This window comes from Puntigrus tetrazona, chromosome 1 (assembly GCF_018831695.1).
Source record: "Puntigrus tetrazona isolate hp1 chromosome 1, ASM1883169v1, whole genome shotgun sequence".
Lineage (NCBI taxonomy): Eukaryota > Metazoa > Chordata > Actinopteri > Cypriniformes > Cyprinidae > Puntigrus > Puntigrus tetrazona.
Genome location: NC_056699.1, coordinates 31139404 through 31153220, shown reverse-complemented (window position 1 = coordinate 31153220; position 13817 = coordinate 31139404). Strand labels below are relative to the sequence as shown.

Sequence of the window (13817 nt, the reverse complement as noted above, 5' to 3'; positions counted from 1 at the left end):
TCAAATATATATCCTTATTTGCTAGGGGAAAAACACAAATGAAGAAGGCTTCAGAACTTATGTCATTCATAGGCTGAGTAATATTAATTAACTACATGTACTTGCTATAAGGTTAGAGTTAGGATTAGGGTTCATATTGCTGGTCTAAACTCACATGCAGACGAGATCCCTAAATGACCAGTTAAAATACGGACAAGTATAAGGCAGATAAAAAGTCAGGTAATGTTTTCAATCTTTAACTACCCCATCAGTCTCCATGGAACCGGTAGCTTAAGAGATACATTAAAAGCTTCTCCTTCTCCCTCTCTCGGTCTCTCTCTTTCTCTCCAGTGTGCAGCCTAACTCATTTGATCTTTTCTATGCTCCAAACCATAGCAGCTCTTAAACACTCCCCATCTTGGACTTAGACTCCACACTGAAAGATTTGCCAAGGCCCAGGAGAGCAGCCAGACGAGACTGAGTTAAGTGGTACACACACAAGCACACATACTTACACACATCATAGATGTAAGATAGCAGATCTCTTTCTGTAGTGTCTCTACCTCTCTCTCTCTCTCTCTCACACACACACACACACACACACTAGTTTTACTCTTATTTAAATTCGCTCCTCAGAGGTTGGTAATTCTCTACAGCCACAACATTACAGGCATTGATCTGTTTCTCTCAGACTCCAGACACCTTCTCCAGTAACAGGGCCATTCCCGGAGAGCTTCCCCAGCAGCATTTCGTCCTTATTGTAATGCAGGGAAACAAGTTGTGTGCGCAGGACCTCTGTTAGCAACTTTTTAGAATCGGTATAGACGTTTGGCAGCTTTCCTAGCAAGGAAAACAACTCCAATGTATAAATCATTAATGAGGGCTCTTACTTTTATTTAGATCTGTTGTAAACAAAGTCAACTTCTATTTCACGGAAATGGAAAGCATATATTACGGAAGTGCAAATACGACAAGCAGTCAAACAAATAAGCCACCAAGCAGATGTAAAAAAAATATATATCTTTCATGATTTGCACATTAAAGTCAATTCGAAATGCGTATCGCAACCCATTTTATTTTCACAATAAGACATATTTTGAAGTGAAACAGAATATTTCATAGGTGAAAATGTAGAGTGGGTCTTTTATCTTTTCTAAATTTATTGGAAAGTGTGCATTAAATTCCAGATGGGACAAGATGGTTAAAAATTAAAAAGTAAAAAGATCTGAACTGAAAAGGAACAACTTTTTAGACAAAAAGCCATATTTATTATGTAAGTTTTAATGACAAAAAAAATATATTTTTAAATGGAATATTGTCAACTGAATTATAAAATAATTTTTTGTCCCATTTTGTCCCCCTGAAAGTCTTGAAAGTTGCCACAACAATGAAACAATTCTAATTATTGCGTTTCTCTGATGGAAATGCTGGAGGTTAAAAATATGTTAGGAACATTTTGAAATAAAATGTCTTGTTAAGGCTAATTTCATAGCTATCTTTTTTTTGTATCCCAATTACACACAATTAAAATATATTTTCACACTTTGTGCATAATTTGACAAAATTACAGAGGGACTGGAGATGACAAACAATAAAATATTCATAAAAAACAGCATAAAAAACAACAACAACAAAAAAAAAACCCCAAATATGTTTTAACCAAAAATGAACCCCTGGGAAATAAGAGTGTCCAAAGTTGAAGAAAGACCCTTTTATTTCTATTTAACACTTCTGCTCCAATTATTTCTGTCCTTAGCGGTACTGCTCCTGATCTTATTACTAGTATCATTCTTATTACGACCTCTAACTAGAACCACAAGTATTGGTATTTTTACAAGACCCATGGCTGCTCTAATTAGGCCAACAGAAGAAGTAGATCTGCCTCTGTGAAGTGAAGACCAGTGATACCAAGAACGGTACGATTCTGCAGCATTTACCTTTCCCCAGAGGATCCACAGGCAGCCATGCTGCAGAACGGTTCAGCTCTCAATATCAAAGGATGCAAAGCAGGATGAGGCAGCGCTGGAGGCAGGCATGATAACAAAGTGGTCATTTGGATCTAGGAAATTAGTTCAATTTTAATTTGCACATATTGTAAAACGACTCCCGGTATGGCTCTTCACGAGGCTTGTAATTACACAGTGGGAAAAAAACGAATATCGGTATGGGTGCACTGGGAAAATAAAAGCAAAAAAACATAAAAACAATACTACATTCATCTTTAATTAAGCTTCATTTTCACTAGTTTATTAGGTTTTATTATAATGATTTCAGTTGTTTTTGGAGCAATTAAGCCTCATTCTTACACCACGCAATCTAAAAGAGTCGTTTCTGCTACTTTCACCTAAAAAGCAGCTACCGGATCCGGCGAAGTCCACAATTCAGTGGCGCACCTTCTAAAAAGCCAATTAAATACAACCCTCAGTGCCAGTTAATGGACTCCGTAATGGCTATGTCAATATGAATATATATTTTTTCCCCTCAGTCAGACATGTATTGAGTATCAGCTGACATACTGTCTGAGCAGGGGGTTAGAACAGCAGGGGAGATGAACAGGAGACAGTAATTTAGAAAATCGATCCAATTCCCTGCAACCGCGTTTTAAACTTTTCTTACAAAAAAAAAAAAAAAAAAAATGGCCATGGCTCTGGCAGCGAACCCTGGAAAAGTTGTTCGTCTGCCTGACCTCCAGTTCGGGCTTTTGCTTAATGGTCATGTAGCGCATAATAACAACGTCGAGGAAGGGTTTAGGTGGTCCATTTGGAAGAAAGCGGAGTGTTTTATTATTCCGAGTGCGTCTGAATTGTTACGATGACAGACAGCGTAGAGCATAAGTCTCTCTCTCTCCCCCAGCAATCATCCCATCTCAACGGCACTTTGCTTGCCCCCGAGGACAAGACCTTTATGACAGGAGGACAAGAGAGGGTCTGTGTGGAAGATATAGTTCTAGAGATTCTTTCCCTCCCCTTCTTTCTTCGTCTTTTCTCCGTGTCTCTTTTCCTCTCTTTCGATGACAGTTTTGGGGCATTTTCCAGCGCCGCTGTGTTTGTGTGCATGAGGTGTAAGGCTAGGAGGAGACGGGGTACCGAGAGAAAAGATTTTAGGAAGAGAGCGAGGAGAGATGTAGTCCCACAGGTAAACAATTTCATCGTTAGCACAGGGGACTGCCGGTAGAAAATGCAATTATGATTTCGTATGCAGTTTAAAATTCTCATTCGCCTTTAATGAATGGACTCAGAGCTAGTGACCCGACGGTGCAGAGCAGTCTAGGCCTCATCATCTCTCTTCTCTCTCTCTCTCTTGCCTTTTCTTCGTTTTTTTTATCTCTCTCCTTCATTCTCTCTCTTTGTCCCTCCATCTGCCCACCTCCCTCTCTGTATCTCTCTGCTCTCTGTTGACAGTCTATCTGGGTATGGAAATAGGCATTGGAGATTGCCTCCAGCTGCATGTCAGTTCCCAGAGGAGGAAATAGACCCATGATAGCACAATTACTTAATACGCTAAAAAGCTGGAAATAATAGCTTTGGTGTGCAAGGGAAACAAATCGGGGAGCTTTGATAGGCAAAAAAAAAAAAAAAGAATCGCGAAAAAAGAAATTCAATCAGCGGTCCATTTCGGGCAGCCCCGGATCCTGCTGATTCCACTAATTTGCGTTATTTTCTCGCCTCAGCATTTAGATATACAAATCCCACTGAAGGGTTTTCCTGAATGCTAATCATATCTGTCAGTTAGCAGTTGGCAAACAAAGGGTAGAGTGACAGATTGCTGGAATATACTCAGTGCTTCCTCACATGACAGTTTTACAAAATGCGGAGTATTAACAGTCATTATTCAATTTGGAAAGGCAGCCTATAGTGAAAATTGTAATGGACTGCTAAATGTGTTCAGCGGCTTGCGAGAGCGTGCCGCCTTCCTCCGACTTGCCGCCCGGAGCGAATATTGAAAAAAGAATTATAAGCATTGAGTTTTAGGACAAATGATTCATTTTTAATCTCTAGTTGGTATTTAAATGTTATGAATGTGATTTTCTACCTCTGCACGAGGAGACACGCGTGTATTTTCTGCCTCGTGCGCAGCAATAAGCCTTCATTGTGTGGAAAAGGAATTCTGCTTTCCATTTATCTGTGTCAATTTGATGTACATTTAACTGGCCGCTAATGCAGAACTTGCCGTTCGGTCCTGTATGCGATGCTACTGTGGTATTGAGTTGAGTTGTTGATATTGCAATTTCGCTCTATGCGCCACTGAGGAGGACGCTTGACCCTGGGCCGCTCCAGGGGGGCTTTACCTGCAAACACTTTACACACTAGTAGCACTGGTGGTATGGTGTATATAAAGTACATACTGTATCCAACTTATTTTTTAACATATGAGCGGATGCAGCAATCTCTTACTAGACAGCGCTAGCCTTCTGGAGTCATTAGTTTCTAGTAAATTATGTTGTATAAAAACAGTGTGATTTCCCCACTGCAAAGCAAGGTGGACGACAGTACAAACTGTACAGATCTGGCCATTAAAAATCTATTTTCACTTGGCAGTCTGCAATTCGGCACTCGTGATCACGGAGCTCCCTGCAGGTGCTTTTTCAGATTTATTAAAACATTGTTGTGTTTCATATAATATCCACCAGGTGGTGAATTGAACAACATGCCAGCTATGGAGCGCATTTCCCCAAAAGCATCGTTAGCCATCTATGGTGTAAAATTCCAACATAGTTCAATGATTCCGCGTTTCCCGAAAGCATGGTTCAAACGAACATTACCAAACAGCATCGCAAACTTACGTGGTCGGAGCTCTCGACCCGTGGTTATAATCGTGGCTTCTCGTTAGTAAGATGTGGACTTGCTTATAAATTACACTCTTGGGCGCAATAAACAAGCTGTACAATCTATATCTTCCATTCTATGTAACTATAAATGCATTTTAATCTGTGTATTTTTGCATGTCCTCTAAGCGCTGTTTTTTGAAGAGCACGAGTGTGCATAAATGCCTAAAGGAACCCTGGAGTATGACGTAAGAGGGAACCCGACATGAATCAAACACCAAATAAGCCCCAAATAAGATCAAATGCAAAGCATTTGGGGGGGGGGTTGCTGGTGTAAAATCAAAAATGTTATATTTTAAAACATTTAAAGTCACTGATGCCCCTGCTATAGGTTGTCTGATGTACCTCACATGACCCAAGTCAATGGTTAAGATTTTTTCAGCATGAAAACCACTGACCTTCTCATCTCCCAATAATAGATCTGTAGCCGGAAAGTACCATGTGAACCAGAGCTTAAAAATAAAAAAAAATAAGAATAAGAATAAGAATAAATAAATAAAATAAAAAATTGGTTCACTAGAGTAATGCTTTAAAATGCTTTATCAGGGATAAAATATGAAACATGAGATACAATAATCCTATTGATATCTCTTTAATATTTTAATGGCTTTTGCGGAAGTACGCAATGAGCTTGAATAGACTACAGCTCGCGGTGATGTTCGCTGCCTCTTCAGTTCAGTACGTTACATGACATGACATGAGTAACACACGTATCAAGCGACATCCCTGCCCTTCGCGCACGCAATTTGGGTGACCAGATCTGGAAATATAGGCAATTTATTACTATTTTGAGTATTGTTTGTAATTACAGTATTTTACTTACTGTGAATATTCTGTTCTGATTCTTAAAGTTATTTATCTCTATTGTGGATTTTCAATAAAATGTCAAAGAGAAATCCATATATAGGCCTGTCAAAACAAATACACTTTTTAGGAGGGCAATATATTGTCCCAGAAAAAAAAAGTGTGATAAATGATATTACGGTCACAGGGCTGCTAGAGAAAGCGTATGAAGAAGACGATATACTACATAGTATTTTTCTAAGTAAAAAAGGGGTAATCCAAGAGCAGCACACACATGGCCAAAACGCCAGTAACCGACAACACAAACTGAACAGACTTAAGTGAGGATAATTAACAAGGCAAAGGTGAACTAATGTAATCAAATGATAAATGATATATGATAATCAAATGATATACGGTAATCAAATCTCCTTTAAACTTTGAAGGGATACCACAACAAAAATATAATTGTCTTGTTTTGACAACGGTATAACATTTTTAATGTAAACACATGACGGTCATTTGAGAAGTTATCCATAAAATGAAATGAACATTATCTATAATCAAACAAACAAACACTGCTGAGAGATCCCAAACTTTCACAAATGACCCATTTGCACAAATGAAATAGTCACCATTTTTAAATTTTATAAAATGACCATAGCACAATATTATACTATTAATTTTAGCATTGCATCCCTATAATTACTGTACAAGTAAGGACTCTTCATAAAAAGCATATCCTAAAATGTGAACACCTGCTAAAGTTGTCTGAAACTACTTTTGGCAGACTCTCTTTGTTGGACAATATTTCTGATGCAATGCTCTTGCACTCCTTCAGCTCATAAACATGTCTTTGGCATTTCTCTCTAAATTTCTATTCTGCTCATTTTTCCTTCTTCCATCACCTCTTTTTCCTTGGTTCCTCCTTGTACTCCCTTTCTTCCACCTCCCACACTCCGCTCTCCTCCCATCAACCATTTCTTTCTTTTCCCTCACCCTTTTGCTCCCTTCGTCATTAAACTTTAAGCTCTCGCTGTATTTTTTTTCTCCCCCTTTTCTAACCACGAGTCCATTTTTTGCTGGGTGGAATTAAAGAGAAGAAAAACAAAGTTAATGAATTCTTAATGAGGAGCACTGAGGCTGGAGGTGACACGGGGGAAAAATACTTCCCGCCCCCTGATTGATGATCATAAGAGAACATTCAAATAAACCAAACCGAGTGATTTATTTCCTGCTGTGTAAGACCTCAGCCACTGGCGTGTACAGGAACCACTTTTGACAGACACCGAGAGACAAAGCGCTCGACTACAGTCATCAGTTAAATCTTAACTGCAGGGTCCTTAGGCTGCCATGGTTGGACATTTGCTTTTGACAGTTCAAGGAAGTGCTCTTGTCGTATGGTAGATCTAAGACAGCTTCAGGGGTTTGAAAGATGGATACATGCAAGCCATGGGAATATAAGTGTGGCTTAAGTAGGCATGACAGGATAAACAACGACCTGATGCAAAAACCTTACATTGCTTAGCAGTCGCTACCAATTACTTCGATTATTTTATAATCGAACCAACCTCTGACCTAGACATAAAAGCGTTATTTCACAGAGAAAACACGCTACCGCACAAAGTTCACCCATCTGACAAGTTTAATGAACATCTAACAGGCTTAACGAGCTCCTTCACACATACTGGCATTCAGTCGATTTGGATTCAATTATCATTTATGGCGCAATCAAATCTGAGCCTGTTTAGAGAGTGTAATAGACTCCTAATTGAGAATGATAGTGTTATGCACTGGGCATTTGAACTTTGTGCTGTTAAGACATTTAAAAGCACCATTAGGCATGTACAGATTAGCAAAATACAACTAGAGCTGAAAGTGTGAGCATCTCGATACAATATCGTACTTTAATGTCAGCTTTTTGTGTGCGCTGAATCATACAGAAGCAATATTCTCAAGATTTGTTTTATCCACTTTTATTTACATAATAAGAACACTGTGCAGAGTTGTTTGGGTGAAATTTCGAACAGCTTTGATATTTGATGCTGTTCCCTAAACACCGAACAGTCTCTCTCCGGTATATTGAACTCTGCATTATGCTCTATTTTTGGAGAAGTGGGCAACCCAACTGCAGATTGTGAGATGCATAACTGTTGTATCAATCCAAAAATTTCCCTGAGGTGCAAAAGTGCCTAAAAGGCCCCGGTTCTCTCTTTTCATGCCCTGTGCTCAATGCGCTTTACTGCAGGGCTCAATCCACAGAGAACGAGGGAAGAAACAAGATGAGGATGGCATCTGAAATGAGTCCAAACAAATATAACTGCTGGATGATCTGCAGGCTTCTTTCTGTACAAAAGTGAATGAATAAATGAAACTGAAATGTTTACCTCTAAGCGCTGTGAAAGCTCACGATATTTCTAGATATTAAACTTGTAGTATGTTGACTGATTCAATCTAAAAGCAGTTAGAAGGAAATCTTTTAGTGTGATTACATTTAAAGGATGTGCAATATTTACAATAAGTATCTTTGCAGAAAAAAAGCCTCGTCCCATAGCACAAAACGTCCTTGGTGCACTTTTTAGCGAGACACGAAAAGCACACTAGCAAACGTTTCCAAAAGAATGGAACACTAGAGGCAGTATAACTCAGACACCTTTTATTCCTTTTAACACAAATTTACAGAGTTTGCTGGATATCTGAAAACAAGTGTTTTTGAATGTTAACATCACGCACATCCGGCTTCATATCTATGGCTTTTCATAGACGTTACGTTTGTTCGGTGGCTCATGGAGTGAGGAGACGTACTCGAGAGGTGAAGAGCTCTGGTTTGAATGAATTACTTTTTTATATCAGTTTTGTATTTGTAAACACTGTTGGGTAGGTTTAGGGTTGGATCTGAAGTAAGGGTACATTTCTCAGTCCCCAGATATTTGAATTTTGAACTGTCGCAAAGCGTACCTAAAGCAACGTGATAAAAACACAGCAATACGTACCAACGTGTCAACGTAATAAAATTGCGCCAGGGTTCACGTATTGAACCTGTGTTTTAGCGCCACTCAGTGGACATTTCTCTTTGAAACTGCAACATTTAGTAATGCACGTAAAAAACTGTGCTGCACAAAAAATGCACAGAGGTACATATTTTAATGAGGTCTGATTACAAAAAAATCTAAAAACGTATGCATATTAGAGGTAAAGCTATAGACATACAAAAGTTTACATTCTCTTTTCAACATTTTTAAATAACAAAAGTAAAGTTAAACAGAAAGCAATAATTTATCCTGATCTTCAAATTCAAAAAGTTTCAACCCTGGCTCTTCTGGAGCATCAGTGAGTGTTTGAACTGTCTGTAATAGTTGCATATGAGTCCTTTAGTTGTCCTCAGTGTGAAAAGACCAATCTCAACGTCATAAATTCATCCTTTAGTTTGGAAAGGGTTCAAATAAAAAAATGCTGCAAAACCAACAACTTTGTGGGACCTGAAGGAGTTTTCTAAAGCAGGCAGTTGAACTGTTCAGGACAGACAAGGGACTCATGAACAACTACCACTAAACAAAAAACACAGCTGCGTTTAATTCAGGTAACAACACCGTATTTAAAAAAAAAACTTTTGAACAAGATCATTTTCATAAATTCAGCTATTATTTTTTCTTGTGAACTTTACGTCATTTATGTGAGATATCTTACGTCAAGAAAAAAACAACAAAATGCATTTTGTATATTTTCTCTATTGTGGTTAAATAGAACCAATAATGTTCATAGTAATACTACTACTACTACTACTACTACTACTACTACTAATAATAATAATAATAATAATAATTTTGCAGATTCTGAAAGGGAGATGTAAACGTTTGAAATCTGAAATCAGCAAAAAGAACTTCATGCTTTATGTAAATGCTTCACTATAGCTTACTGTATATTATTAGTGTAACAAATGCTATTACATTACTATTTTACAAATATTTGGATGGCCTACTATTTGAGCTAACATTTTGATGTTTCATCCGACTGAAGCTTTACTATCACATGAGGACATGAAAGAGTAGTTGTGAATAGCACTTCAACGTCTCATCTGACCAGCTGTAAGTCACATGGCAAAGTAAACATGCTGGATAAAGCACAACTACAGCATAAGAGTCTGCATGTGATATTGGACACATCTAAGATATACATGGCAGATATAATATGCCCGAATTATTTCAACACTTTACGCATTTACAAATAATATACTTTATTATTATGGTTGTTGTTATTATGATTATTACAGAATATAAAATGTAAATGTAAAAGGAAACAAAATGAAAAAATAAAACATGCAACAGCAGGATACAGTAATGATACTACATTGCAGATAATAAAAGACACCAAATATGTTATTCAAATGCTTACATAAAAACATATGATTTGATTAGACTTACTGTAAAATCGTGAAGAATCTTTAATATTACTTCTCCCTTGTACACTGTCACTTTTTTTAAGAATTATTAACATCCCAAAAAATGTTTTCTAGGTTTGAGCTAAAGTTCTGCACATCCTTTCCTTTTATTAAATATTAGTAGCTAATTTAATTTTGCCTTCAGCAACCAAACAAATTTGTAGAAATTTCCTATCTGTTTAACACGTTTTACCACTTTAAAGCCCATTCCATAGGTTTTTTTTTCCATAGATCAGCACAGAATATGTGAAAACAGTCAGCAGATTCCAAGAGAGAGAAAAAATATATAAAACAGGAAAAGTACCTAGACTTTTATACGGTAATCAAACGGCTGCCGCGGAAGAAATCTGTAATACAAAGGAGCAAACGCCGCTTGCACAATCATTTTATTGCTTCTCTACTTTTTAGTTAGAGCACTTTGTTCTAGATTACTAAAAGTTGCTTTCCATTATTTTGAAAAACAATTAAAAAGTGCTGTTTTTATAGACCTGTGCTGACAGAGAAAGAAAAAAGTGTATCCTCTTAACACCAAATCCATATCCAGTCTTAAAGTGCTTTTGTGAAGGGCCCGTCTGATGGATGGGCATCAGCACACTGGTGTAAAAACAGTTTCAAGTGCCCACATGCAGAACATGTTATAAATGCAGTCCTAACGACAATTACGATGTGGAGCGAGAGGCTGGAGTATTATTTAAAAATCGTCAGTGTGAGCAAATGACAGAGAAGTGGATTCAGTCTGTGCGAAGGTATACGAGGAGAGAGCGAGGCAGGCAGAGAGATGGGAGAAGCCTCGAAACGTAATCGTTTCAAACGATGAACTGCCACTCAAAGCGGAGCGAGGGGGTAATTGGGTGTCATTTGCAAGTAATTAAGCGAACGTGAACTTGTGAATTCAAACATATGCAGATTTGCTCATTAGCAATTGTCTCTGGAAGTGAAAAGCTCACTGATTCAGCATTGTCTTTGTGTGTATGAAAGAGTGTTTTATATTCTTTTAAGCAAGATCTAAGAGCCCTCAGCCATGCTAAATACCACAGATGAGGTATACTGTAATAATGTGTTCTGACTCTTTCTTTTAATTATAAATGTCTCTTCAGGCCAAAGAGCATAACTGGCTCTTCATTTATAGTGGGGTGCGAGCATGGCATAAACGAACGAATCAATAAATAAACTTCAGATATTTCGTTATTTACTGTTGATGATAACAACCTGACCTCGGTGAAACCTTTCGTCATATATTTATTTGGGCTGTTTATTAATTAAAATGGTGCATTTTTTGCCGTCAAATTAATTAATCAAGTTTTTCAATATTAGCAAAGAAAACTCCACAAATGAACGCAATTTAAGATATTAGACTAGTTTTGCAAACATGTGAAGCATCGAACCGACATTACAACAAAATATGCTGTATTTTTATTCGTAAATTATTAAGTCCGCAGCGATCGTATTGCATTTGATATTTCCAATTATGTTAAAAATGCTACATGACAGAATTTATAAATCGCATAACATTTTAGCTTATTAAAATTACTTAACTAACTAAAAATGTTAAAGTAACAGATATAAAATCTCTCTTTTCTATCATAATTTTTTTTTTGTGGTACTACACGTAGTCGACAGAAAGCCATCCCAAATGCAAGATGTTGTTCCTGTCTCTACCTGTCCAACCTAGTTACCCAATAACCCTCCCCACCAAACTCTGGATGCATGCCGGCATGCACACGGATCATTTTAGCTCCCATCTGCTTTTAGTACTCCAATATGAATTCTAAATATTGCCTGGCCAGGAACAATAAGAAGGGAAAAATCGTCTATATTTACATAAACAGCCTGGACCCATCACATTTCACAATCCAGATATATATTTTACAGAAAGCAATTCCATTTCTTCTGAGAATGACATTAAGGGAAAAACTAATCCAAAACCCTACATTTTTAGGTTGCACTTTTTCTAATTTAACAGTTTTAGAGGAAGGGAGGCGACGCAGATGATAATCGTTGCTTATTTTGAATATGGGCATGATGAAAGTTATGCATTTAGAAATTGCATTTCTTGTTTATCTTTCCAGGAGAAACTCACAATCATTTTGAAAGTCTACGGCAATGAGCGAGGGCTGAAGCGGAGCCAAGGCTTCCATCCGGAAAACAAAGAGAACATATGGGACAAGAGGGAAGAGTGGATCATTCATCAAGAAATCCTGATGTATTCTGAGGAATATTCATCATACCCTAAGGGCAAACTGCTGGGAAGAAATAAATGGATGGAAAGAGGAAGGTTGCATTTGTCTATTCCATAGAGGAGGTATCTCCCAAGGACATGCCTATGGACGTTGCTTAATTTATAGATCTCTGATTCTGATGACAGGCGCATGACAGAAAAAGGAGGGAATAAAATGAATCTGGAAAAAAATCTCAAATGTGATTATCAGCAATGAACAGTTCTGGCTATCAGAAGAGTTTGGAGTGCATTTCTCCAATTACATGACAGTGAAAGGTCATCTTTGTCCCTACAGACATGAGTGAGTGCATTTTATCACAATTTTCGTAAATAAGCTGCTAAAACTGCTTCATATAAGTATTGGCTGTAATATTTACAAAATCTAAAAAAATATATAAAATTTTAATACTGCACATACAATAATATCATAGGGACGGGATATATATATATATATATAGGGACAGGAGGAGCCAACGACAGACACAGTGGGCGTGGCGTCAGGTCCGGTCCGGGGCGCGAGGGGTGGCGGCTTCTTCAGCGTCCTCTTTCCTCCGGTCGGCAGAGTTGAAGGGGATAAACAGCAACGGGTGCAGTCATCGCCTGGACTACGGTGTCCGACAACGCGCTTCTCTGGCGGCGAGCGAGTTCCTTCGCGCGCCCTTCCTGGACCCACGAGGACACCAGCGTGCTGCACGGGGGAAGAGACCGGTCTCTCGAGGAGAGGCGCGCTCGGTTTTTAACGGCGACGGTGACGAGGTTTCACTTCAGGCGTGCCTCGTCACACGCCGCCAGACCTGTCCTATACCACGCCCCTCATCTTGGACACGCCCACTCCTGTCGGGAGCCTGGTGAAGGGCGGCGAATAAAGGACGAGGTGATGATGACAATAAAGGGGAGGGGCAGCTGACTCGTCACTATATATATATATATGTGTGTGTGTGTGTGTGTGTGTTCATGTGACAATATATCTGTATCTATATACATTTGTATAGATTTTTTCAAATGAGTTTTATTTATTCATGTATTTATTATTTACTTATGTAAACATTTGAAAAACATTTTATCAGAAATTTTGCTTTCCATGATAATTGTGCACAGTGAAAAACTGATATCATGACCACCTACAAATCCACTGCAGATAAATTAAAGTTTAAATAATAAGGTTTTCAAAAATGTTCTTTCCGGAATGAAATAGGAAGAAAAGTCCCAAGTACATTTGCACAATTTGTGTGTGTGTGTGTGTGTGTGTGTTAATGATGGCACTTTGCCATATCTAATTTGTCACTCTTGTTCGAGCTTCACTGATTAAAACTACGCTCAAGCATCACCCACAGAATTAAAAGAGTGTGAACTGGTGGTGTGTGTAACATCTCTAATCATAAGCTACACCAGTTCTGCAGCGTAATCAATTGCTTTTAGAGAAAAGGTGACAAAAAGTTACAGTTCATAATTATCTTCTGATCTGCTGCTAGTGAGAGGCAGGAAAAAAAAAAAAAACGTCAAAATGAATATCCAAACGGGCCTTCAACCAAATCAGACAAGAGTACCCACATAAACCATCTGGCAGGAGATGT

The 13817-nt window shown here is 38.1% G+C and overlaps 1 protein-coding gene across 1 annotated transcript in view; it reads right to left on the bottom strand.

The window, feature by feature from the left end:
* The window catches only part of LOC122350689 (ephrin type-B receptor 3-like), a 202765-nt gene that overhangs the window by 142558 nt on the left and 46390 nt on the right, over positions 1-13817 (bottom strand). The gene's annotated exons all lie outside the window — the stretch shown is intronic.